We start from the raw sequence: 26,042 nt of genomic DNA, 5'->3' as shown, positions 1-26,042 counted from the left end.
CATCATGGTTGATCCATTTCCCCCTCAACCCCAATCTCTTGCCTTCTCCCCTTAACCCTTTACGCCCTGACCAATTAAGAATCTACCAACCAGGGCATCAAAGGATATACCGAGAAGGCAGGTGTATGGGTTTGAGTGGAATCCGGGTAGAGGAATTTCTTCGGACAGAGGGTGGTGAATCTGTGGAATTCATTGCCACAGATGGCTATGGAGGTCAATTCATTGGGTATATTTAAAGCGGACGGGCACAGAGTTTGTTTTCTCTCCTTCAATCAGTAGCTTCAGGTTTTATTCTTTCTGTTTCATTCTAGTTTTCTATTTATTTTACTTTGGAGATATAGCATTGAATAGGCCCTTCCACACTACCCAGCAATCTACCAGATTAACACTAGCTTAATCACAGGACAACTCACCATGACCAATTAAGCCATCTTTGGACTGTGGGAGGAAACTAGAGCACCTGGAGGAAACCCATGTGGTCACGGGGAGGTCATACAAGCTCCCTCCAGATGGCACCAGAACTGAACTCCAAACCCTGACGCCCTGAGCTGTAATAGTGTTGTGCTAACAACTGTGCTACCGTGGCAACCTCTCCACCTCTCTGGACACAACATTCGCCAACCTTCTCCAGCCTCCCTCAGCTGGCACCTCCCAACGTTCATTCTCTCTCAGTGAAGAAGGCATTTGGCACGCTTGCCTTAAGTTCACCCCTCATTCTCCAACACACCAGTGAATAAGGTCCCACCCAGTGCCCCCTCTCTCCATAACTCAGTCCCTCGAGTCCCAGCAACATGAACATAAATCTCCTCTGCATTCTTTCCAGCTGAAAGGCATCTTTCCTACAGCAAGGTGATCAAAACTGTACACAATATTCTGAATGTCTTTACAAGACCAATGTCTTGTACAACTGCAAAATAACATCCCAACTACCACACGCTATGCCCTGACTGATGAAGGCCAGCATGTGGAACGCTAAGTATAGTTTTTGATAACTTCTGTTGGATTTCTTTTTTCCCTCTAAACAATAGACAATAGGTGCAGGAGTAGGCCATTCAGCCCTTCGAGCCAGCACTGCCATTCACTGTGATCATGGCTGATCTTCCACAATCAAGAAACATCTGCAAGAAAATTAATTTCAGGGTGGTATATGATTCAAAATTGTTTAAAGTCATTTCCAATACACAGCTGTAAAGAACACAATAATTATTACTCTGGATCTGATGCAGCATGAAAAGCACACTAAGACAGAGAACACAATAATAAAAAAAACATTAAATATCAATATATAAGGTTGCTTATATACATAGATTGACTATATGTCCATAAAGTGACGCAGGACACACAATGCTGGAGGAATTCAGCAGGCCGGGCAGCATCCATGGAGAGGAATAAACAGGCGACGTTTTGGGCCGAGACCCTTCGTCAGGACCCGCATCTGCAGACTTTCTTGTTTTTGTGTGTCTGTACATCAGGTGACTTTGACAGGAAATGATAAAGTAGTGGTGCTGGGGGTGTGGAGGGGTGCATTAGGTGTTGATCAGCCTTACTGCTTGGGGAAGGTAACTGTCTTTGAGTCCGGTGGCTGCCATGTAGCCTCCTCCCCGATGGGAGTGGGATGAACAGTCCAAGAGCGGGGCAGGTGGGATCCTTAGTGACATTGCTGACCTTTCTCCCGCCACCTTTCTGTATGTACGTCCTTGTTGGCGGGTAGGCTGGTGCCAGTGACACATTGGGCAGTTTTTAACTGCCCCTTGTCGAGCCTTCCTGTCTGCCGCAGGGCAGTTTCCATACCAAACCGTGATGCAGCTGGTTAGGATGCTCTCTACTGTGCATCTCTAGAAGGCCATGAGTACTGATGTACACAGTCCACCTCAGAAAGTAGGGGTGTTGGTGAGCTTTCCTGATTGTGTCAGAACGTAGAGGCGCTGGTGTGTCTTTTAGCTGTAAGGAAGAATAGTTGAATTTGATTTAGTTATTTCACTGTTCTCACTGGAAGCCTGAAGTAAGTTCACACTGTCAACCTCAGTCTTCTGGTTTGGCCTAAGCTCTTAATGGGCAAAGCCAACAAATTTACCCTCACTGTGAATGTGTCAAATAGGCAGCAGTTCTAACAGTTGAGGAAATGTAACAATGCCACAATTACTAACCAGATTCAGTCCCATTACCTAATGAAGACATTACATTCAGTGGCCACTTTATTAGGCACACCTCCTCGTTAATGCAAATATCTAATCAGCCAATCATGTGGAAGCAACTCCATGCATAAAAGCATGCAAACATGGTCAAGAGGTTTAGTTGTTGTTCAGACCAAACAACAGAATGGGGAAGAAATGCGATCGAAGTGACTTTGACCGCAGAATAGCTGTTGGTGCCAGATGGGGTGGTTTGAGTATCTCAGAAACTGCTGATCTCCTGGGATTTTCATGTACAATATAGAGTTTACAGAAAATGGTGCGGAAAACAAAAAAAAACATGCATTGAGTGGCAGTCCTGTGGGTGAAAATGCCTTGTTAATTTTTTTTTATTGATCACAGCATTGAATAGGCCCTGGCAGCCCTTTGAGCAACAAGGCCCAGCAATTCCCCAGTTTAATCCTTGCCTATTCACAATGGCCAACTAAACTACCACTGCTACATCTTTGGACTGAGGGAGAAAACCGGAGCACCCGAGGGAAACCCACGCGGCCAGGGGGAGAACGTACAAACTCCTTACAGGTAGTATGGGAATTGAACCCAGGTCTCATGTACTGTAAAGTGTTGGGTTAACCTCTATGCTACCACGCCACCCACAGTAATGAGGGAGGTCAGAGGAGAATGACCAGGCTGGTTCACACTGACAGGAATGTGACAGTAACTCAAACAACCAGGCATTACAACAGAGGTGTGCAGAACGCACAACAGGTCAGACCTTGAAATGGATGGGCTCCAGCAGCAGGTGGCCGTATGAGCAGCTGGTGCTTATCACAAGTCCTGGTTATGCGACCACTGACACCAGGCGGACAATCTCTGAAGAGTATTGATAATGGCTGGGGGTCACCTGTCTTGTAAAGACACTGTCCAGAAGAAGACAACCACTTCCACTTCAGTAGAAACATTTGCCAGGAACAATCAGGGTGATGGAAAGACCAGGATCGCCCACGACATACAACATGGCACATAATGAACAAACAGTAGCAATACAGGAAGTACCTAATAAAGTGGCCACTGTGTGTATGTTACAACCTTTTGTTTTAAAAGCAAAATACTATTTTAGATAGTGCTGTATGTGTAAGAAAAGCTGGTATGTAAAATGTCATTTAGGTCAATTAAAAACACCAGTTCTATATTTGCACTCATGGGAACAATTGTCTGAAAAATTCCAGCAATGCCAGTAATGGCAGTAATGCCTGCAAACCAAATCCACGTTTGCTCAAGTTCTCATTCCCAATTTGAACAGAACACTTAAGTCTACACAAACAGAAATAAATCCAGAGAGAGAGATTACAGAAACGGGACCTGGGATGTATTAAAGAAGGATTTAATTGAATGATGTATTAAAAAAAAACATCTACTGTATCCGGTGTTCCTGGTGCGGCCTCCACTACACCAATGGGAACCAGCATAGATTGGGAGCTGCTTTGTCAAGCACCTTTGTGACAGGCAGGATTTCCCAGTGGCCAACCATTTTAATTGCACTCCCCGTTCCCGTTCCGAAGTGTCAATCCATGGTCTCCTCTCCTGCTGCTCACAGGCTGGAGGAACAACACCTCATATTACGTCAAGGTAGCCTCCAACCTGACAGCATGAACATCGATTTCTCTAACTTCTGGCAATTTCTCCCCATTCTGACTTCCCCCTTCTCTTCTCCTCACCTGCGTACCTACTCCCTCTGGTGCCTGTCCTCTCCCTATCAGATTCCTTCTTCTTCAGCCCTCTATCTTTTGCACCTATCACCATCCAGCTTCTGACATCAACCCCCCCCCCACCTCTCCCGTCCACCCACCTGGCTTCACCCATCACCTGCCAGTTATACGCTTCCCCTCCCCCCACCTTCTCCTCTGGCTTCTCCCCCCTCCCTTTGCTGTCCCGATGAAGGGTCTCAGCCCAAACCTCGACCGTCTGTTCCTCTCCATAGACACTGCCTGACCTGCTCAGTTTCTCCAGCATTTTGTGCGCATGAAAAACAATTTCAATTGATAAAAGCCAAATGATTTCAAAACTGTCTCAAATTACTGCTAAAGGCCAGCTGTACATCATCCAATTGATTTTGTTGGCTCAATTTGCCTCAAAATTGGCTCAATTTTAAAACAAATTATTTTATTCATGGTTATCAATCGGCAAGTAGACTTTTTTTGAACAAATCTGCAGAGAGATAAAAGGCAACTGCAGGAAACATAAAGTTGTGGTGGTAGGGGATTTTTAATTTTCCATACATTGATTGGGACTCCCATACTGTTAGGAGTCTAGATGGTTTAGAGTTTGTAAAATGTGTTCAGGAAAGTTTTCTAAATCAATATATAGAGGGACCAACTCGAGGGGATGCAATATTGGATCTCCTGTTAGGTAACAAATTAGGGCAAGTGACAGAAGTCTGTGTAGAGGAGCACTTTGGTTCCAGTGATCATAACACCATTAGTTTCAATTTGATCATGGACAAGGATAGATCTGGTCCTAGGGTTGAGGTTCTGAACTGGAAGAAGGCCAAATTTGAAGAAATGAGAAAGGATCTAAAAAGCGCGGATTGGGACAGGTTGTTCTCTGGCAAAGATGTGATTGGTAGGTGGGAAGCCTTCAAAGGGAAATTTTGAGAGTGCAGAGTTTGTATGTTCCTGTCACGATTAAAGGCAAATTGAATAGGAATAAGGAACCTTGGTTCTCAAGGGATATTGCAACTCTGATAAAGAAGAAGAGGGAGTTGTATGAAATGTATAGGAAACAGGGGGTAGATCAGGTGCTTGAGGAGTATAAGAAGTGCAAGAAAATACTTAAGAAAGAAATCAGGAGGGCTAAAAGAAGACATGAGGTTGCCTTGGCAGTCAAAGTGAAGGATAATCCAAAGAGCTTTTACAAGTATATTAAGAGCAAAAGGACTGTAAGGGATAAAATTGGTCCTCTTGAAGATCAGAGTGGTCGGCTTTGTGCGGAACCAAAGGAAATGGGGGAGATCTTAAATAGGTTTTTTGCGTCTGTATTTACTAAGGAAACTGGCATGAAGTCTTTGGAATTGAGGGAATCAAGTAGTGAGACCATGGAAACTGTACAAATTGAAAAGGAGGAGGTGCTTGCTGTCTTGAGGAAAATTAAAGTGGATAAATCCCCGGGACCTGACAGAGTGTTCCCTCGGACCTTGAAGGAGACTAGTATTGAAATTGCGGGGGCCCTGGCAGAAATATTTAAAATGTCGCTGTCTACGGGTGAAGTGCCGGAGGATTGGAGAGTGGCTCATGTTGTTCCGTTGTTTAAAAAAGGATCGAAAAGTAATCCAGGAAATTATAGGCCGGTGAGTTTAACGTTAGTGGTAGGTAAGTTATTGGAGGGAGTACTAAGAGACAGAATCTACAAGCATTTGGATAGACAGGGGCTTATTAGGGAGAGTCAACATGGCTTTGTGCGTGGTAGGTCATGTTTGACCAATCTGTTGGAGTTTTTCGAGGAGGTTACCAGGAAAGTGTATGAAGGGAAGGCAGTGGATATTGTCTACATGGACTTCAGTAAGGCCTTTGACAAGGTCCCGCATGGGAGGTTAGTTCGGAAAATTCAGTCGCTAGGTATACATGGAGAGGTGGTAAATTGGATTAGACATTGGCTCGATGGAAGAAGCCAGAGAGTGGTGGTAGAGAATTGCTTCTCTGAGTGGAGGCCTGTGACTAGTGGTGTGCCACAGGGATCAGTGCTGGGTCCATTGTTATTTGTCATCTATATCAATGATCTGGATGATAATGTGGTAAATTGGATCAGCAAGTTTGCTGATGATACAAAGATTGGAGGTGTAGTATACAGTGAGGAAGGTTTTCAGAGCCTGCAGAGGGACCAGCTGGAAAAATGGAGTTTAATACTGACAAGTGTGAGGTATTGCACGTTGGAAGGACAAACCAACGTAGAACATACAGGGTTAATGGTAAGGCACTGAGGAGTGCAGTGGAACAGAGGGATCTGGGAATACAGATACAAAATTCCCTAAAAGTGTCGTCACAGGTAGATAGGGTCGTAAAGAGAGCTTTTGGTACATTGGCCTTTATTAATCGAAGTATTGAGTATAAGAGCTGGAATGTTATGATGAGGTTGTATAAGGCATTGGTGAGGCCGAATCTGGAGTATTGTGTTCAGTTTTGGTCACCAAGTTACAGGAAGGATATAAATAAGGTTGAAAGAGTGCAGAGAAGGTTTAGAAGGATGTTGCCGGGACTTGAGAAACTCAGTTACAGAGAAAGGTTGAATAGCTTAGGACTTTATTCTCTGGAGCGTAGAAGAATGAGGGGAGATTTGATAGAGGTATATAAAATTATGATGGGTATAGATAGAGTGAATGCAAGCAGGCTTTTTCCACTGAGGCAAGGGGAGAAAAAAACCAGAGGACATGGGTTAAGGGTGAGGGGGGAAAAGTTTAAAGGGAACATTAGGGGGGGGCTTCTTCACACAGAGAGCGGTGGGAGTATGGAATGAGCTGCCAGACGAGGTGGTAAATCCGGGTTCTTTTTTAACATTTAAGAATAAATTGGACAGATACATGGATGGGAGGTGTATGGAGGGATATGGTCCATGTGCAGGTCTGTGGGACTAGGCAGAAAATGGTTCGGCACAGCCAAGAAGGGCCAAAGGGCCTGTTTCTGTGCTGTAGTTTCTATGGTTCTATGGTTTTCTAAAACAGCATGTTACAAAAAAATGAATAGTTCAATTCAGAAAAGTAAAGTAAAGCCAATAGATGAAAGAAAATATTAAGCAAGAGGTTGTTCATGCATCATATAGTGTGGACATAGATCCCAGGTTTGAATCTGATTTAATTACGGTTTCAAACTGGAGCAAGCTTGTGGCAAAACATTGAGGGAGTGAGACCAGCTGGATTGCTCTGTTATAAAGCTAGCAGGGGCTCGATGGGTCAAATGGCATTCTTTCTTGCTGTAACTGTTGCGAGATGCTGTAAGCCTCATCCCCCTTTTCCCTCACTGATCAGGTAACAGCCTAAAGAAGTGGGAACTTACGACAGCCTCCCCCCCCCAGGTCCTGGAGTCGGAAGTTCTGTGCGGGCCAGAGGAATGAGTCATGGTGAACACCGGTGTTCACAAACCAGTGCGACCGGAGTTCAAGGCCTAGCGTTTGAGTTTCCGCCATCAGCGATTCTGGATTTCGAGGCCTGGTGTTCAGTGATCGGCGTGTCCTGGGATTGAAGCTGAGGAACGAGGCCCAAAGGACGAATCATTAGTCCAGAATTTGAGGCCCGTTGGATGAAGCCAAGTCTGCAAGTTTCTGTGAGCCCACTGGGGGGTTCAAAGCCCAGGGTCTGCAGGCCCAAGTCTGTGTATATTGGAAGCTGGATCTGGAGGCCTATCCTGAGGTTGAAGAAGTTTGTCTGGGAAGAAGGATCAAGGCTTCTTTTTGCTGTTGTTGCTTGCTCCTGGTTACACTGTTTGTTATTTTGCCGTACATTATGGATATGCTTTGTTGGCGCCAGAACTTGTGGTAACACTTGCGGTCTGCCCCCTTGGGTGTGTTGGTTGTTAACACAAACAGTGCATTCACTGTATGTTTTGAAGTACGCATGACAAACAAATTTTAATATTAAATCTTGGCTTGTGCAGTTGGAGTGCTCAGGCCAATAATTATCCAGGAAGTTACTTTGTGAAACAGATTCAAGTTCAGATTTATTTAGCACATGTACATCAAAACGTCATCGTACCTCCTAGATATGCGAATCACGAGACCAGAGACTGTGGCCTAGTGTTTGGGCTCAGTCATCATCAGAGAGTCCAGAGCTCAAAGCCTGAATCTCGGTATTATCTGTGAGTACTGCGTTGATAGCAAAGATCCAGAATGCAACACCCAATGGCCTGGAGCCCCGAGTATACGAATCTCTGTGAATCCGTTGGGTAGTGGAAGGCACAATGTTTGTAAATCCACAAGTCCTCTGAATGCTGGAAGCTGAAGGAGGCGGTCTGTGTTAGAGTTAGAGGATTGCGTATGTAGGTTTGTGAGAGGGTGGGAGAGAGGAATGGAGCTTGTCTTGCTGTTGTTGCCTTGTCGCTTGGTATGCTTTGTTTTGCTGTGTTCTGTGTTGTTCTGCTGAGTATTGTGGGCACACTACGTTGGTGCCAGAATGTGTGGGGACACTTGCGGGCTGCCCCCAGCACATCCTCGGGTGTGTTGGTTGTTAACGCAAACGACGCATTTCACTGTGTGTTTCAATGTACATGTGATAAATAAATCTGAATCTGAACATGCAATAAACAGATACAGCATGAAAGGAGGCCTTTTGACCCATCGAGCCTGTACTAGCTCTAGTTAAGAGCAATCCAGCCAGTGTCACTCCCCTGGTCTTTCACCACAGCATGGCTCCCCTTGAACCCTTTAATTGAATCTACCTCCTTCACTCCCATTCTAGGCACAGAGCAGGGCCAATACAATGTCTTTATTCAAGTCTATTGCTAATCACCTTCATTCGGCACTGTGTGGCCACTTTATTAGGTACACCTGTGCATTAATACAAATATATAATCAGCCAATCATGTGTGGCAGCAACTCAATATATAAAAGTATGAAGACATGGTCAAGAGGTTCAGTTGTTGTTCAGACCAAACATCAGAATGGGGGAAGAAATGTGATCTAAGTGACTTTGACCAAGGAATGGTTGTTGGTGTCAGATGGGGTGGTTTGAGTATCTCAGAAACTGTTGGTCCCATAGGATTTTCACACACAACAGGCTCTAGAGTTTACAGAGAGTGGTGTGAAAAACTATCACATCCAGTGACTGGCGATTCTTTGGATGAAAATGCCTTGTTAATGAGAGAGTTCAGAGGAGAACGGGCAGACTGGTTCAAGCTGACAGGAAGGTGACAGTAACTCAAATAACCACACGTTACAACAGTGATGTGCAGAAGAGCATCTCTGATTGCACAGCATGTTGAACCTTGAAGTGGACGGGCTACAGCAGCAGAAAACCACAAACACACACTCAGTGGCCATTTTATGAGGTACTGCCTAATAAAGTGGCCATTAAATGTATATCCCCCAATTCAATGGGACTTGTTTCACTCTGTTTCTATCTTTCACAATTTTAAATACCTCTGTCAGATTCCCCTGCAACTTCTCATCTCCCAAGGGCACCAATTCTATTCATCTTTGTATCTAATGTCCCCTGTCACTGGGAACACTTTGATAACATCCTTCTGCTCTTGTTCCAAGAAAGTAGCATGGATAGTCAGAATCTTTTCTAGACACTCGGAATTTTTTTTTGTCCCATGGTAGAAATGCCAGTTACTAGGGTAGGTGCATTTAAGGTGGGAGGTTTGTTTGTTCATTACATGCCCTGCTGTATGACACTGGTGATCGTGGTCTTTCCATGACCAAAACAGTTCTTGGCAACTTTTTCTACAGAAGTGGTTTGCAATTGCCTTCTTCTGGGCAGTGTCTTACAAGACGGGTGACCCCAGCCATTATCAATACTCTTCAGAGATTGTCTGCCTGGTGTCAGTGGTCGCATAACCAGGACTTGTGATCTGCACCGGCTGCTCGTACGACCATCCACCACCTGCTCCCAGGGCTTCACGTGACCCTGATCCGGTGGGGGAGGGGGGAAGGGGAGGCTAAGCAGGTGCTACACCTTGTCCAAGAGTGACGTGCAGGCTAGCAGATGGGATGAGTGCCTTACACCTTCTTTGGTAGGGAAGTATCTTCACCCCATCACCCAAAGGTGAGAGGGGGAAAGTTTAAAGGTGACATGCAGGGTATGTTTTTTACATAGAGAGGTGGGTGCCTGGAATAAGCTGTCAGGGGTGGTGGTGAAAGCAGATAGAATAGCAGGATTTAGGAAGGTGTAAGATAGATTAATGAATTTACAGAGACTGTTTTTTTTTGGGATCATGTACAGTCATAAGATATAGGAACAGAAGTACGCCATTTGGCCCATCGAGTCTGCTCTGCCATTCAATCATGGACTGATCCAATTCTTCCAGTCATCCCCACTCCCCTGCCTTCTCCCCATACCCTTTGATGCTCTGGCTAATCAAGAACCTATCTATCTCTGCCTTAAATGCACCCAATGACTTGGCCTCCACAGCCGCTCATGGCAATAAATTCCACAGATTTACCACCCTCTGACTTAAGTAATTTCTCCACGCCTCTGTTCTAAATGGAGGTCCTTCATTCCTAAAGTCGTGCCCTCTTGTCCTAGACTCCCCTACCATGGGAAATAACTTTGCCATATCTAATCTGTTCAGGCCTTTTAACATTCGGAATGTTTCTATGAGATACCTCCTCATTCTCCTGAACTCCAGGGAATACAGCCCAAGAGCTGCCAGACGTTCCTCATATGGTAACTCTTTCATTCCTGGAATCATTCTCATGAATCTTCTCTGAACCCTCTCCAATGTCAGTGTATCCATTCTCAAATAAAGAGCCCAAAACTGCACACAACACTCCAAATATGGTCTCACGAGTGCCTTATAGAGCCTCAACATCACATCCCTGCTCTTACATTCTATACCTCTAGAAATGAATGCCAGCATTGCAGTCAGAAGAGATTTAAATTGACATTGTGTTCGGCAGCAGCATTGTGGGCCAAGGGGTCTACTCCCGTGCCCTGCCATTCTGTTGTTCTTTAAGAAAATCAGAGCTAGAGTCAGCCATTCCATACTATGCCTGTCCCAGCTATCAGATGATAGGTTAATTGCCCCTAGTGAATAGATGAACAGTAGAATCTGGGGCAGTTGCTGGGAAAAGGGGAAAATGAAAAAAAAGGTGGGATTACCTCAGGGGCTGATGGCTGTTGGAGACTCAATGGGCTGAAAGGCCTGATTCCATGCGGTGACTCTCACTGACTCTTTGATCATGGCTGAACTGTTCCTGGGCTCGTCCCCTTTCCTCTGGCAGTTCCCTATAGCCTCAAATTAGACCATAAGACATAGAGAATAGAGCAGTACAGTACAGGCCCTTCGGCCCATCTAGTCCATGCTGGACTGTTATTCTGCCTCGTCCCATTGACCTAGACCTGCACAATAGCCCTCATTACCCTTCTCATCCAGGTACTTACCTTCTTGTTCCTTTTCATGCCTTGTGGCCTGTGGTATCCTTACTAATTAAGAACTTATCAGCCTCTGCTTTAAATATACCCAATGACTATTGCCTAATCTTTCACAAATTTATCTACTTCTACCTTAGGTTCCCACAATAATCCATCTTCAACAAAGTTCTCAGGGAGAAAATTATGGGGTTCACCACCTTCTTCAAGGAGAAGTTCTACCCGCCTCAATTTTAATTGATCATTTCCATAATTTTATAACCCTGTCACCTCCTCTTAGATTCTCACACAGTGAAAAGTCACGCTAATGAGAGATGTCCTTCTTATCTTACCATAAACATGGGTCCCAAAACTGGAGACAATGTCCATGGTGGAAGAACCAGTGTTCTAGTCAAAGTCAAAGTTCTAAGTAAATTTATTGTCAAAGTACGTGTATGTCACCATACACCACCTTGCGATTCATTTTCCTGCAGGTATTTACAGAATAATAAATAAATACAATAAAATGTATGAAAAACACGGTAACGTAGTGGTTCGCACAACACTTTACAATACCAGCGACGCGGGTTCAATTCCCTCCACTGCCTGTAAGGAGTTTGTACGTTCTTCCCATGGTCACGTGGGTTTCCTCCGGGTGTGTCGGCTTCCTCCCACACTCCAAAGCTAGACTGGTTGGTAGGTTAATGGGTCATTGTAAATAGTCCTGTGATAGACTAAGATTAAATCAGGCATTGCTGGGTGGCTCAGCTTGAAGGGCTGGAAGGGCCAATTCTGCATTGTACGTCAATAAATAAAGAAATAAAAGCTAACAAACAACCAAGGTACTCAGAAGACAAATAGTACAAACAAACAAATAAGTGGATAGATAGGAGAATACTGTAATAAATAAATAGACAGATAGATAGATAAATCAATAGAACATAAGTTGCAGAGTTCTCAGAAGTGAGGTTGTAGGTTGTGAAATCAGTTCAGTGTTGAGGACAGTGAAGTCATTCCCGCTTGTTCAAGTCCAAGAAACAACTTCTCCCCGGACCACAGTGCACCCACAAAACATATATCCCATAGAGCACATATTATACTATAAATAAGTTAATGAATTGTCACTCTAAATGCACTTAGTAAAGTGCAGCACAGGTAAACAGTAAACAGTCCTAGTGACGAGACTGGTGGTGACAGGGTATTCATTAGTCTCACAGCCTGAGGGAAGAAGCTGTTACCCAGTCTGGACCTGATGCTCCTGTACCTCCTTCCTGAGATAGTGGGTCAAAGAGATTGAGGTAGGGATCCTCACCAGTGCTTTGGATCCTTCATATACAATGCTCCCAGTAAATGTCAGTGATTACTCTGCAACGCTCCCAGTAAGTGTCAGTGATTGGTGAGTCACTGTTGGGAGGTGAATTAATACAAGTAACACTGAAGGATAAAATACATAAAACACTCTATTTCCTGAGGAGACTGAGGTCCTTTAACATCTGCCGGACGATGCTGAGGATGTTCTACGAGTCTGTGGTGGCCAGTGCGATCATGTTTGCTGTTGTGTGCTGGGGCAGCAGGCTGAGGGCAGCAGACACCAACAGAATCAACAAACTCATTTGTAAGGCCAGTGATGTTTTGGGGATGGAACTGGATTCTCTGACGGTGGTGTCTGAAAAGAGGATGCTGTCCAAGTTGCATGCCCTCTTGGACAATGTCTCCCATCCACTATGTAATGTACTGGTTGGGCACAGGAGTACATTCAGCCAGAGACTCATTCCACTGAGATGCAACACAGAGCGTCATAGGAAGTCATTCCTGCCTGTGGCCATCAAACTTTACAACTCCTCCCTTGGAGGGTCAGACACCCTGAGCCAATAGGCTGGTCCTGGACTTATTTCCCGGCATAATTTACATATTGTTATTTAATTATTTATGGTTTTATATTGCTATATTTATACTTTACTCTTGGTTGGTGCAACTGTAATGAAAACCAATTTCCCTCGGGATCAATAAAGTATGACTATGACTATGACTATGACATATAAAGTGGAGAGGGCCGAGTGGACGTTTACAAGAATGATTCTGGGAATGAAAGGGTTAACGTATGATGGCTCTGGCCCTATACCTGCTATGTTTAGAAGAATGGGAGGGGGACATCTCATTGAATACTACTGAGTCTTGAAAAGCCTAGATAGAGCAGACGTGGAAAGAAAACTCTTCCTACAGCAGGAGAGTGCAGGACCAGAGCATACAGCCTTACAATAGAAGGACATCCCTTTGGAACAGATGAGGAGAAATGCCCTTAGCCTGAGGGTGGTGAATCTGTGAATTCATTGCCACCGTCAGCTGTGGAGCCAAAGTTACTGAATATTTTTTAAGCCAAGGTAGATAGGGTCTTGATCATAAAGGGTGTCAAAGGTCATGGGGAGAATGGAGTTGAGAGGGTTAATAGTTCAGCCATGATGGAATGGCAAAGCAGACTTAATGGGCCGAATGGCTTAATTCTGCTCCTATGTTTTGTGGTCTTCTGGTCTAAAACAAATTTTTTAAAAAATTGGGCATTCATTAACACACCATACGGAACTTATAGTGGGCTGAAATGGTGACTGTTTCAAAGGAGTGCCACTTACAACTTCTGGTCTCTAAGACAAGTGGAATCCGATTTCATGAAATCTGTCCAGTTGCTGGACCTGGTTGTCTGAACTGGCTAATCAAAACATGCGCCCAGTGATGGTTCAATCCCACTCCCTGTCTCCAAAACATAACCATACAAAGTGTCGGGTTGCTACTGTACTGAAAGATAAATACACGTTGTACAGCAAGGGTTTCTTTTAAATTTTAAACATTTAAGAATTAACAGGGAAATATCTGAAAGAGCAAGTTTGTAATATTGACATACATTTACTAGTTACGAAGATTTATGTGTGGCAGTGAGCAGTCCCTCATTCTCTTTTCAAAGTTTATAGCCACTCGAGGAGCAAATAATGAACTGTAAGATGTGTGTTATCATGCCTTGTGCCAAAGCATATCCTGTGGAGATAAAACACACAATTTATTATGTTGACCTTAATCTTTTAACAGGTTTTCTTTCTTTTGCTGATGTGATAAATCAGCGCAGGGAAGAAAGTAACTAGTCTTTTTCAGATGCACATTTTGAAAAAATATATTGAAAAGCACTTTGGTATGTAAAGGGTTGCAATTCTTCTCTTTTCATGGGATGAGGTTTCCGCACATTTTAACTCTTTCATGCTGTTGGGGGTGTACCTCGGGGTTCCCAACCTAGGGGCCACAGATCCTTCGGTTAGTGGTGGCATATGAAAGCTTGGGAACCACTGAGGCAGATGATGTTCCAAGATCTGAAACTAAGCTGAGATGTTACGGAATACCAAAAGCAATCCTAATTAACTTGCTTCCAAAACTGCATTCAAATTCAGCCGGTTAAAAGAAAACCGGGCCATTATTTTATCGCACAGGGTGAGAAATTCCGTATTAAGCTGATTACCACAAGCATTGTGAGACTTGAAAACAAAACACCTCCCAAAATATCATGGGTGCATGATAGGTATTTGCAGAGCCATGGTTATTGTTAACGATGGAGAACTTTGATTGGGAAAAATGTGGCCCGATATAAAGGATATCGTTAATGGGGGCAAACGGAGAGGACTCTGGGCTGTAAACGGTAATGGCTAACAAGAAGGAAAAACCCGAAATTCAAAGTGGTCTTCAGAAGAAGACAGTCGTACTGTAATTAAAGGGAAAGCTGGAGAGATGTGAAGGAATCACTGGCGAACTGATCACTTGCTATTTTAGTGCGGTGGAGACAGATGGGGTGAATTAGTTCGGTTTGACAATGCCTGGTTATTGTCAATGGGAGAAAAACAGAACCTTGCCATAAACTCTAATGAATGCATTAATAGATGGTTTTTGCTTCTCAAAGGAAAGGAATCATTTAAACAAAGTTATTAACACAGTCCACCTGGGCTTATTGCTGGGCCTGTATTAATGGTACCAGTTAATGCAATGCTTTCTTAACTCTTTCTGTGAAGTTATGCTGTCAGCTGGACTGAGAAAGGAATGAGCCTGGCAAATGTAACTAAACCAAAAGCTTAATTTAAAGTGGAAATAGTGGTTACACTGAACATTTATATGCGTTAATCCGATTAGACATTATAAACATTGTAAGGTAGGCTTAATGAGGCCCAGGTTACTGCCTTTCCAGCCGCGGAAAGGCATGTGGAACTGGAATGTTGTGGGTTAATTTAAATTTTGGTCAGCAAAAGGGACAAAAATCTCTTCTGTCAATACGTTAATTTTCTTTTTAACCCTGAGACCACTTCAACTTTAATAAACATCTTTAGAAATATGCGTCCCTCGAGAGGTACCATTAATTTCCCTAAAAAGCCCTCACACATGTATTTTTTTTATTGCATGCAGGTGCTTCAAGAAAGGCGAGTCCTTGTAATAAATGTCCCATAAAGTGTAAGTGGCACCTGAGCAAGGCTATCGGGTCAGTGCACCTGTCTTTGGATAAGTCCCATGCACTTGTCCAAAGTGAGCTGCCTTTGTCCAGCATGCCCCAAACCCCGAAAGAATGTCCATTTTACTTGCGTCAGTTCCAGTCCTTAGGATTGGTGCATACATGAGCACAGCGTGCACACAGCTTCACTCCAACAGACCAAGCATCAGGCAGCACCTAATTACCAGATTAAATTACCAGCCAGAAGTTTCACATGCCTGGCAGTTTGCAAGCCATTACTTGGAGAGTATGACTAATGAAAGCTTTGAAACTATATATTATTCAATTCTTAAATCTCCACTGCAGTGGCAAACTAGGGCACAGAGCTGAATACCAAGCACTAAGTTTTATTGAACCTCAATTATTTTTTTTTCTCTCTTGAGCAAGTTGGGTTGCTCCAGTCACCTGTGAACCAGGAAACGGTGAAGTATTCCACAGAATACCCTTAAAAATAGCTGTTAAATTAAAATCCAGGGATGTACTGTACCTTACCCTTGAGCGCAAAGTAATGAGGTTGAGCTTTGTGTTACACGAATTGAGTTGGCACTTCCACACAGAATCTGAGCAAATCTCTCAATCGTAGACAGTCAAGGAAGCCTAATACAGTTTTAACTGCCCTTTTATCTATCATGTTGGCTCACCTGGGTCTTGCCCACTTGTTAGAACTCAGAATTTAGAAGAGTACAGCACAGTAGCAGGGCACTTTGTCCGTGTGTCTACACCGAACATTTATTTACTTGCCGTCCATCATGCTGCTGGTGTTTAGGGCACCAATGGACGCCCTCCATCTCTGGTGGTGTTCAGGGCTTCCTTCATCGTGTCAGTAGCTTCCTCTCAGTTTTCACTACTGTCAGTCGTACAAGTCCCGGGTGGAGACTCAGGAATACCGTCGCACTCAGATGTAGAAGGATTCTTCATTGCTGTTTCTGTAAAAAATTTGTTTTTAGTCATAGTCATAGTCATACTTTATCGATCCCGGGGAAAATTGGTTTTTGTTACAGTTGCACCATAAATAGTAAATAGTAATAAAACCATAAATAGTTAAATAGTAATATGTAAATTATGCCAGTAAATTATGAAATAAGTCCAGGACCAGCCTATTGACTCAGGGTGTCTGACCCTCCAAGGGAGGAGTTGTAAAGTTTGATGGTCACAGGCAAGAATGACTTTCTATGACGCTCTGTGTTGCATCTCGGTGGAATGAGTCTCTGGCTGAATGCACTCCTGTGCCCAACCAGTACATTATGTAGTGGATGGGAGACATTGTCCAAGATGGCATGCAACTTGGACAGCATCCTCTTTTCAGACACCACCGTCAGAGAGTCCAGTTCCATCCCCACAACATCACTGGCCTTACGAATGAGTTTGTTGATTCTGTTGGTGTCTGCTACCCTCAGCCTGCTGCCCCAGCACACAACAGCAAACATGATCGCACTGGCCACCACAGACTCGTAGAACATCCTCAGCACCGGTCAGTCCTGAGCTGACCCCCAGATCCTGGAGGACCAGTGGACCACTCTTACTCTGCCCTCTGCACTTTGACCTGTTTGGCATGGGCGACTCCACCAAGAGTCAAAGCACAAGGCCCGGACTCCAGCCAACGTAGCTCTCCGGGTCATCGAGGCACGCAAGCCTCCAAACCACGACAAGGTTGTGGTCCTCTTGGAGGACTGGAGTCGTGAACTGTCACCAAAGTATCAGTTAGATCACTGTTGTTCTTCAGGCTGCTAATCTGCCGCACCTAGCTGGTCTGGACTAAATATGAACATCACCCAGAGAGCACAACTGAAGGTGCCTCGTTCACCAAACCCCTCCAAACCCTTGCGCCAGTGATCACCCATCGGGGTTCAATTCCCACCGCTGTCTGTAAGGAGTTTGTATGTTCTCCCCGGGTCCTCCGGTTCCCTCCCACATTCAAAAGTTCAAAGTTCAAAGTGAATTTATTATCAAAGTTTTGCACATATATGTCATCGTACATATATACAACCCTCAGATTCATTTTCTTGAGGGCACACTCAGGAAATCCAATAACCATAAAGGTTAGTAACTCTTGGGAATGCCACGTTGGCACTGGAAGAATGGCAACAATTGCAGGCTGCCCCCAGCGCATCCTCAGATTATGTTGCTTGTTGATGTAAGCGACGCATTGATGTTTCAATGTACATGTGACAAATAAAGCTAATCGTTATCTTTATAAGCCTGTTAGGATATAGAATGAACACTTGGCAAGATTCTGACAATTTCCGACTCAGAATACAAAGACGGGCCTTTAAAACGGAGCTGAGGGGAATTTCTTTAGCCAGAGAGGATGGTGAACCTGTGGAATTCATTGCCACAGATGGCTGTGGAGGCCAAGTCATTGCGTACGATTAAAGCGGAGGTTGATAGGTTCATGATTAGTAGGGGTGTCAGAGATTACAGGGAGAATCAGGAGAATTGGATTGACAGGGATAAGCAATTAGCCATGATGGAATGGCAGAGCAGACTTGATGGGCTAATTGGCCTAATTCTGCCCCTGTGTCTGCATCTGTTTTTCACAGGTACAGAGGATGGTTGGACACTGGAAAGCACTACCTGAGGGGGTTAGAATGCATTACATCGAACAGGCTCGTGAACCCAGTATGTCCGTACCGATCCTGATGCCAAATTAACTAGATCTACACTCTGTGGCCACTTTATTAGGTACACCTGTACACCAGTTCGTTAATGCCAATATCTAATCAGCCAATCACGTGGCAGCAACGCGATGCGTAAAAGTATGCTTGGAATGGTTATTGGTGCCAGACGGGGTGGTTTGAGTATCTCAGAAACTGCTGATCTCCTGGGATTTTCACGCACAACAGTCTGTGGAGTTTACAGAGAATGCTGCGAAAAACTGAAAAAAGTGAGCAGCAGATTTGTGGGTGAAAATGTCTCGTTAATGAGAGAGGTCAGAGGCGAATGGCCTGACTGGTTCAAGATGGCAGGAAGGTGACAGGAACTCAAATAACCAGTGGTGTGCAGAAGAGCATCTCTGAACGCACAACACGCCAAATCTTGAAGTGGATGGGCTACAGCAGCAGAAGACCATGAACATACACTCAGTGGCCATTTTGTTAGATACAGGAGGTACATAACAAAGTGGTCACTGAGTGTAGCTGTCTGCATTTGATCCATATCGCTCTATTCTCAGCATGTTCACGTGCCTGTCGAAATGCCTCTTCAATGCTGCTGTTGTCTCTTTGGTGTCCACCACAACCCTTGGCAGCAGGTTACAGGCACGTACATTACTGTGCAAAAGTCTGGGCATATATAGATAGCGAGGATGCCCAAGACTTTTGCAAAGTACTGTATTTATCAACGTGGAGCAGGAGCGAGATTGCAAATCTGACGGGAGCAAAGTATGTTGGGAATGATGAGGGTGGAGTGCCACAAGAGGGGTGTGGGACAGGTGGCAGAGAAGGAGAGCAGTACAGTGCAATACATAAAATTACTACAGTACTCTGCAAATGTCTGAGGTACCCCAGCTATAGATGTATATGTGCCTAAGACTTTTGCACAGTACTGTACAAACTTGTTTTGGAAGCAGATCCTATCACAACTGCTGTGTCTGTGCGCAAGTACATATCAATTAAATAAAAGCACGCATGCAGGAGGTGGCTTTAACTGGTGTATTCACATTGCAATGAGACAGAGAGAACATGCGTACACAACAGATCAATATGTGGTGCTGGGGAAATAGATCCCCCTTTAGATTAATGCAACATAAAATTGTACATGTACAAACCATTCAATTTCCCTTTCATAAACCCATATTCCAAAAAAACATGCTTTTTTAATAACAGTCCATAACTAACTTCGCATTTCTAAAGATTCAGTCTTTTGGGTGGCACTCTGTTTCTTTCAGAATAGTGCCTCTGGACCTGTGGAGTGGCCTCAGGATTGGTAGGTGTCTTGTCCAAGACAAGATTCTCTGTTTCCGGTGTCACGTTGCTGTCAGAGACATCATTACTGAAAGGTAAGTCCAGTGACTGTAGTGTGTCCGTTTTGATGGATACAGTCGGTTCAGATGTGTTCTTTGGTTGAGCATCCAGTATCTGGTCCACATGACATCTCCATGTCTGATCTCCAACATCCACTGTGTATGTCAGTGGTCCAGTTCTTGTAGCTATCCTACTGGGTGTCCACTTGTCTTCTTGGTAATCACTTGCTAGGACCTCCTGTCCAATCTCCAAGCTCCTTGCTGTTTCACTCGGCAGCTGGCTGAACTGTTTATTCTGCCCTTCCCTCCTAGATCTGCTTTCAGGAGGTCTATGCGAGATCTCAGATTCCAGTTCACCAACACCACTGCAGGTACTTGATTTGTGGCCGCATGAACAGAGTTCCTATACACATTGGTGGACCAGTTGCCGGTAACAGATTCCAAAATTTGTTCCCGGCAACTGGGAAAGGAAAAAAAGGAATGACACAATTTTGTCAAAAGTCTGTGAAACCACCATGCAAGGATGGCCAGTTCATGGTAACCCTATGTTTCCAGAGTTCTCAGCAAGATGAGACCAACTGTCAGTACGTCAAAGAATGCTGATGTGTGGATCTCGTGTTGTGGTTCAATATGTATTCTTTGCCATTGTGACAACGACCACTCCCATGGGAGTAATGGTGCCTTTGCAGGTGCGTTAAGAACTTTTTGGCATTCCGAACAGCTTTTGGCCAATTTTTCAATCTGTTTATCTATTCCCGGCCACCACACATACCTCCGAGTGAGACTCTTCACCTTGACTGTACCCAGGTGTCCTTCATAGAGATTTTCTAATACTCTGGTGCACAGTTTAGAGGAAGTCACAACACGAGATCCACAGATCAGTGTTCTTTGACATACCGACAGTTGGTCTCATCTCACTGAGAACTCTGGAGAATAGGGTTACCATGAGCTGGCCATCCTTGCATGGTGACATCATAGACTTTTGACAATGTCGAGTTATTCCTTGTTTCTCCCTGAATTTCTGAATTTCTTACCAGCAACTGGTCCACCAATGTGGTACAGAACACTCTGCTGGGTCACAGTATGAAGACTCCCCTTCATCAGTTGCCAACAGTGGAAGACGTGACAAGGAATTAGTGTTTATAGGAAGAAATACAGTCAACGTTTCAGGCCGAGACCCTTCGTCAGGACTTAAGGGTCCTGATGAAGGGTCCCGGCCCGAAACGTCAACTGTACTTCTTCCTATAGATGCTGCCTGGCCTGCTGCGTTCCACCAGCATTTTGTGTGTGTGGCTTGAATTTCCAGCATCTGCAGATTTCCTTGTGTTTAAGGAATTATTGTTACTGTGTTGTTTGGTACCCTTGAACTCTATGTCATAAGAGTGGGCTCCCAATGTTGTAACCAGGTGGCAGTCATCACTGGAATTCCCTTCCTGGGATTGGAAATGGACACAAAGGGCTGGTGGTCTGTCAGAGGTAGTGGTGGAACTTCTTTATTCCCCATACTAGACTAAGGGCCTCTCGGTTGATCTGTCTGTAGTTGCTTTCTGTGCTTGTCAGTGAACTTGAAGCGAACGCATCAGGCGTTCTGACCCATCTTTCATGATATATGATAAAACAGCTCCAGTGCCCTAAGGGGATGCATTGCATGCCAGTCTGATGGGCAGGGATGGGTCATAATGGGTGAGCAGTTCATTTGCTGTTATTGGTCTCTTTGTTTCCTTGAATGCTCTCTCACATCTTTCTGACCTCTCCCACTTTGCTCCTCTCTGCAACAGGATATTCAATTGGTGCAGCACTGTTGCAATGTTTGGGAGAAACCTGTGGTAGTAGTTTACAAGGCCCAAGTATGACCTAAGTTGTGACACATTTTCCAGTTTGGGTGTCTGTAGCACTGCTTCAGTCTTCTCTTGTGACTTATGTAAGCCATGCTTGTCAATGACATGTACACAACACTTTCAGATTTCCCCCTCCCCCTCCCACTTTCAAATCTCTTACTAGCTCTTCCTTCAGTTAGTCCTGACGAAGGGTCTCGGCCTGAAACATCGACTGTACCTCTTCCTAGAGATGCTGCCTGGCCTGCTGTGTTCTCCAGCAACTTTGAAGTGTGTTACACAATATGAGATTTCATTCTTGAAAAACTCACATTTCTCTCTCTTTGTGCACAGACCGTACTCACTCAGCCTGGTAAGCACTTTACCAAGGTTCTGGAGATACTCTTCATTATTTTTTCCAGTCACGATGATGTCACCAAAGGAACATTGGGTTCCTGGAATAGCTTGGAGCACTTAGTCCATTGCTGTTCTCTATTGGTATCTTAGAAAACAGTCTGTTGTAGTCAGCCTCTGGAATTACAGACAAAGCTGACACTGTATCCATCTCCATTTTCAGTTTTACGCCAGACACATCTATTGTGATCCAGATGATTTTTTGATCTGCTTCAGTTATACTTATGCATTTCTAGGCATGGCAGTTCACCTTTGTCAGACTCTATGTTGTCTGATTCTGTTTTACATTTGGTAACTTTATACAATTGCTTAGTTTTGTGTTTGAAACTTTTCACTCGGATGTGCTATTTGTCTGCCTTGCACATTCTCTATGTGACTTTGTGGCACCTTCTGCAGAGTTTTTCTTTGAACCAACAGTCATTTCCCTCGGGAGGATTTGCCACATCAATAACGTATTTGGTTTTTTGCATGATTCAGGAACATTTTGTGCATTTCACATTCTAACCTTCCTTTCTGTAATTCTGCTGCAGTCTCTAATGATATTGAAATGGTCAATGCCTGTTCTAAGGTTAGGTCTCTTTTGGACAGTAGCCTCTTTTGAGAGCTTTGACTATGCATGCCACATACAAGCTTGTTCCTTAATGCATCAGGAAGTTCATCTCTAAGGTCTCAGTACTGGGAAAGTTTGGGCAGTTCTGCAATGTATTCATCTTTGACTGTTTCCTTTTGTAAAATCTAAATCTCTCAGTTATTGCCAGCAGTTTAGGGCTCAAGGAATTTTGTAAATATTGTAACAATTTCATCGAAAGTCTTGCTTGCTGGCTTTTCAAGGGTTACTAGGTTGCGTAAGAGACTGTGTGTCCTTGCACCCGTTAAGCTAAGAAGTGCAGGGGCTTTCTTTTGCTCAAAGACGCTTGCATTCAAATACAGTTCAACCCTCTTGATATAATTCTCCCAGCCTTCATTAGCACTATTAAATATGTCAGCTTTCCTGAATGAAGCTATTGCCACAATATTTTCACTTTAAATTCAGCGTGTGTTTCAGTGTTACTGGCGGGTCGTTTGGCTTTCTCGTGCTGCTTAACTCTCACTGTTTCGTCCCGTAACCGTCAGTACAGTTCGTGATATTTTCTGATATTCAGATTCATTCTCCTTGCCAATTTGTTGCGTCTGTGCACAACTACATATTGATCAAATAAAAGTACACCCATGGGAGGTGGCTTTAACTGGTGTATTCACATTGCAACGAGAGAGAGAACAGTGTGCATGCATAGACAACAGATCGAGACGTAGTGCTAAGGGGTGGGGTCATTGCTTGAAAATAAGTAGATCCATACATTACAGAACATTTTAGAATCAGAATCAGGTTTATTATCACTGGCCTATGCCATGAAATTTTTTGCTTTGAGGGAGCAGCACATCGCACACACACAAAATGCTGCCCGGCCTGCTGAGTTCCTGCAGCATTTTGTGTGTGGTGCTCGGATTTCCAGCATCTGCAGATTTCCTCTTGTTTGCGATACATAAAAAATCAATAAATGGTGCAGAAAGAAAGCAAAATGGCGAGGCGGTGTTCATGGGCCTTTCAAAAACCCGATGACAGAGGTGAGGGGAAGGAGCTGTTCTTCTTTTCTAAAATGTTGAGTGTGCATCCTCAAATTCCTGTACCCCCTCCCCGATGGTGATAACGAGAAAGAACATCTCCTGGATGCTGAGCGTCCTTCATGATGGATGCTGCCTTCTCGAGGCAGGATGGCGTAGCAGTTTGCGCGACGCTACCATAGCCCGGGGCACCAGAGTTCGGAGTTCAATTCCAGCGCCGTCTGTAAGAAGTTTGTACTTTCTTCCCGTGAGCGGGTGGGTTTCTTCCGGGCGATCGATAGCTACCCAAGCTGGTGACAATCAGTTGCTTGTTCCAAGCTTTGACCAGCTCAGCGAGTGCAGGTATTATTTATTTTGTTCAGGGATACAGTGCAGAACAGGCCTTCCCGGCCCGACAAGGCTCTCCACCCAGCAGCCCACCTGTTAAACCCCGGCCTAATCACAGGACAATTTACAATGCCCAGTTAACCGGCTGACACTCTTTGGAATCTGGAAGGAAACAGGAGCGCTGGGAAGAAACTTAGGGTGAACAATTTCAAGTTCCTGGATGTCAACGTCCTGGGCCCAACATACTGATGCGGTTACAAAGAAGGCACACCAGCGGCTACATTTCATTAGGAGTTTGAGGAGATTTCGTGTGTCACCAAAGACACTCGCAGATTTTTACAGATGTACCGTGGAGAGCATGCTAACCGGCTGCAACACCGTCTGGTATTGGGGATGGGGGCACTGCACAGGATCGAAACAAGCTGCAGAAAGTTGTAAACTCAGTCAACTCCATCATGGGCACCAGCCTCCCTGGCATCCAGGACACCTTCAAGGAGCGATGCCTGAAAAAAGGCGACATTCGTGATTACGATCCCCCATCACCAAGGAGATGCCTTCTTCTCATTGCCACCACCATCACTCTCATCATCAGGGAGGAGGTACAGAAGCCTGAGGGCACGCACTCAATAATTCAGGAATGACCTCTTCCCCTCTGCCATCGGATCTCTGGATGGACATTGAACCCATGAACACTACCTCACTACTTTTTTTCCTTCTTTCCAATGTACTGCTGCCGTATGACATCAAATTTCATGACATACGCCAGTGATGTTAAACCTGATTCTGCTCTCGGGAAGGATGTACAGATTTCTGACAGACAGCACCAGCATTGAACTCCACACTGTGAGGCCCCAAGCTGTAATATTGTCACTCTAACTGCTAAGCTACCGTGGCTGACCTGAATGTTAACTCTGCTTCTCTCCCCACAGATGCTGCCCGTCCCACTGAGGATCCACAGGATTTCCTGTCTTAACTGCAGGGTATAAATTCAGTCTACTTAATCTCTTGACATTCACCACCCAGGAATCAGCCTGGTGAACCTCCACCACCCCCTCTCTATCACAACTGCTCCCCTCCTTAAGTAGGAACACAAGACCAATACACAGTATCCTGGATGTTGTCTCACTGAGGGTCTATGTAATGGGGAAAGATATCTCTACCTTTGTACTCAAAGCCTTTTACAATTAAGGCCAACATAACATTTATTTTCCTATTGTCTGCTAAACTCACTAACGTTTCGTGATCACATACAAAGAATCCCAGATTCCATTTTCAATCTCATAGCGTTTATATATCCTCTGCCTCTCTGTAGTTTGTAGCAAAGTTGAGGAATTGAACTTTTTCCATCCACAAGTCATGTTGTTGCACTTTCATTTAAGCTATCTATATACCCCCCACCCCAAAGCCCCTCACTACAACCCATACTGCCACCTAGCTTTGGGATGGAGGGAAGGGGCTTGTTTTCCTGTTGTTTTGTCGAGTATTATGGCATGCTACTGTATGTTGGTGTTGGAAAGTGTGGCAACATTTGCAGGCTGTCCCCAGCACATCCCTAGGCTGTATTGGTTGTTCACAGAGGTGACCCATTTCACTGTATGTTTCGATATCCATGTGATAAATAAATCTGAATATGATATCTGAATCTGTAATCTGAATTTCTTCAGAAGTCCTTCACTACACTTCTGTTGGCAAAACAGCATGCCCACAACTTCCTAATCCCAACCCTGACATCTTTTGGACTGTGGAAGGAAACTGGAGCACCTGGAGGAAACTCACTCAGTCACAGGAAGAACATACAGTGGTGGGAATTGAACCACAAACACTGAACACTGGCACTGTAATAGTGTTATACTAACCTCTCTACTACTGTACAGCATCAGGTCTGTGACAACTATAAAGCACCCATCCACCCCATCCACACTAATCCTATTGTATTTCTCCAAACATTCTCTCCAACTCCTCTGGGATTCTACCACACACCGCTCATGAGGGGCAGTTTCCTTGCCAGTGTACTGATTCCCCATCCGAATCACTGATAGAAGTTGTGAACATCTGACTTCCCCACACCAGTTCCCGACATCCTCATCTGGTCCCGCTCCCCCAGTTCAATAAAGATCTATTAATTCATCATCGCTGTTTATTGTCTATGCACCAGACTTCTATCCAGGCTGGAATATTGACTTCAGAAACCTTGTGCCATCTATTGTTCCATAATTCTGTGCAC

The 26,042-nt window shown here is 44.4% G+C and overlaps 1 long non-coding RNA gene across 1 annotated transcript in view; it reads left to right on the top strand.

Moving 5' to 3' along the window:
• The window catches only part of LOC134360112 (uncharacterized), a 119,161-nt gene extending 93,798 nt beyond the window's left edge, over nucleotides 1–25,363 (top strand). The window contains exon 3 of the long non-coding RNA XR_010021256.1: nucleotides 24,748–25,363. This is a non-coding gene — a long non-coding RNA (uncharacterized LOC134360112). The remainder of the gene's footprint in view (nucleotides 1–24,747) is intronic.
• The last annotated feature ends 679 nt before the right edge of the window (nucleotides 25,364–26,042 follow it).

Source organism: Mobula hypostoma, chromosome 21 (genome assembly GCF_963921235.1).
Source record: "Mobula hypostoma chromosome 21, sMobHyp1.1, whole genome shotgun sequence".
Classification (NCBI taxonomy): domain Eukaryota; kingdom Metazoa; phylum Chordata; class Chondrichthyes; order Myliobatiformes; family Myliobatidae; genus Mobula; species Mobula hypostoma.
The sequence above is the reverse complement of the archived record's forward strand: the minus strand, read 5'-3'. Positions and strand labels throughout refer to the sequence as shown.